A 2,516-nucleotide genomic window follows, 5' to 3' on the forward strand; every position below is an offset into this window, starting at 1 on the left:
CAGCAATCAGGATGCCTCTTTCCTGGGGCTGGTTCATCTTAATTCTCTCACTTCCTAGAAATTATGTACTGGAAATACTAATACACAGGCAGTGCAGGTGGATATTAATGAATCAATTAGTGAGGTCTGCCAGAGGAGGTCTTCTAAAGAGGAGGTCATCCTCTGTAAGATATAATAATTAGGGTGTTTGTTTTTGTTTGAAAACTGTAGTAGCACTGTGTATTTTGGCACTCCCTCTCTTATATATGAGGCAGGCAATATATTTCCTGCCTTCCTGGTGCTTACTGAAGACTTTCTCTCCCATTAAGCCCTTTAGGTGGAGATTTTTTATCCTAGACCATGAAAACATTGTATATGGATATGTTCTGTTGTTCTATTGCCAAAATGCTTCAGGATGTTTTATGGGCAGCAACTGATAAATTAAATAATATTTATACAGCGGTACCTCAGGTTACATACGCTTCAGGTTACAGACTCCGCTAACCCAGAAATAGTGCTTCAGGTTAAGAACTTTGCTTCAGGATAAGAACAGAAATCGGGCTCTGGCGGCGTGGCAGCAGTGGGAGGCCCCATTAGCTAAAGTGGTGCTTCAGGTTAAGAACAGTTTCAGGTTAAGAACGGACCTCCGGAACGAATTAAGTACTTAACCTGAGGTACCACTATATTGCAAATAATATTGTGGCATTTCAAAATTATTCCGTCTGCATTTTGATTTTACCCTCACAATGTCATTGCGAGTTTAAAGTTTTTTGTTAGTTTCTGAGGAGAAACTTGATATCTATGGGCCACCCTGGCTTTTGTGTAAAACAGAACAAAGGAAGATTTGGGTTAACCAGTGTGTGTCTGCACGCAGCAGCCAGTCCATTTAAAAAGAAAAACACAAAAATTGCACCTATCGGCTGCCTGAGAGGGAAGGGACAGTAGGAGGGACTGAATCCAGCCCCCCGCCATGTGAACAGCTGATTGGCAAGACTTCAGCTTTTTAAATGGGCTTCCAGTTGGGACAGGATAATTCTGGGTATTCTGTCAATTTTGAGGGAGAGGGATAAAATGTTGGCCTTGTTCCCATTTTTAAAAGTATAGGCTAGCCAAATTCAATGTTCTTTTATTCCGGTTGTTGTTGAGAAGGGATAAAACTGATGGGAATATGAACCCATCTCTGAACAGCGAGTTGGGTGAGGGTTGGAAGAGAAAGCCAGGCTGAGGGAGTTTGGGGGGGCACATTTTAAAAATGTTTATAACATGCACATGAATTTGTGTTTGTTTTTTTTTGTTCCAGCTAAACTTGCCAGCTGGAGTTGCGTTCTCCCTGATTTCAGCCTTGAAGTATGATGCGTTTTTAATGATTCCCTTTTTCTGTCTTTCAGTCTCTTGGTCTCCTTCCTTCCCTTCTTTTTCTTTTTCTTTTCAAGACTGACTTAGCCGGCCTCCACTTGGAGGTACTGACAGATTCCAGAACTGGTGGTTGTTCCATCCATGGGAAATCAACCTGAACCTTACGCACATCTGGGTTTCATGAAAACCGTCACCAGTTTTCCTGCATGTAATTACTGAATCCCCTTGTTAGGTCTGGAAGTAGTTTCTGTGGATGATTTTTTAACCCCTTCTAACGGGGAGAAAAGAACTCATTCTCTCTGTCTCTCCAAAAAAGTTTGAGCTATCCAATTCTTTGGCCACTTGGCTGTTTCCCCGTCTGAATGATCAGCTGGAATATCTGATCACTGATATAGAATCATAGTACTGAAGAGCTGTAAGAGACCCCAAGGGTCATCTAGTCCAACCCGCTGAAATGCAGGAATCTTTTGCCCAAGGTGGGACTTGAACCATGACCTGAGATTAAGAGTCTCATGCTCTCTGATTGAGCTATCTGAAGTGTCAGACAAGGTGTGGGGAGACCAAAACCAGAAGTACTATTGTGGTTTGTGGTCATTTTGAGGACAGAATCAGGGCCCGATTTAGGTTTGAGGAGGCCCTAAGCTACTGAAGGTAATGGGGCCCTTTATATGTCCAGCTGTCCTTTGTCAACAACAAATTGTCGCTGTTTTTTGTGTTGAATATATGCTATATGGTAATTTATGGACCTAATACGTATCTAAAGCCATTTGCACATAACAAAATATGTACACCATAGAAGCCTACAGAACACAAAATACTGTTGCTGTATGTAGGTTTTCTTTTATTTGTTTTTATCTTATTTTTTGGAAATGTACACCAAGGGTTGTTTTTTTCCTTTTAATTTTTTGGGGGGTCCCCAAGAGAGTGGGGCCCTAAACTATAGCTTGTTTAGCTTATACGTTAATCCGGCACTGGACACGATGATAACATTTTTTCTATTGCAGTGCCACTCAGGTGTGTGTGTGTGTGTGTGTGTGTGTGTGAGAGAGAGAGAGAGAGAGAGAGAGAGAGAGAGAGAGAGAATGACTAGAAAACACAAGGTAAATTTACATGATCTTTGCCAAATCTGCTATGGAAATGGCTGAGAAGTGCTGCGAGACATTTTGCTCTTAGCTTAGATT

This window comes from Podarcis raffonei, chromosome 6 (genome assembly GCF_027172205.1).
Source record: "Podarcis raffonei isolate rPodRaf1 chromosome 6, rPodRaf1.pri, whole genome shotgun sequence".
In the NCBI taxonomy this organism is placed as follows: domain Eukaryota; kingdom Metazoa; phylum Chordata; class Lepidosauria; order Squamata; family Lacertidae; genus Podarcis; species Podarcis raffonei.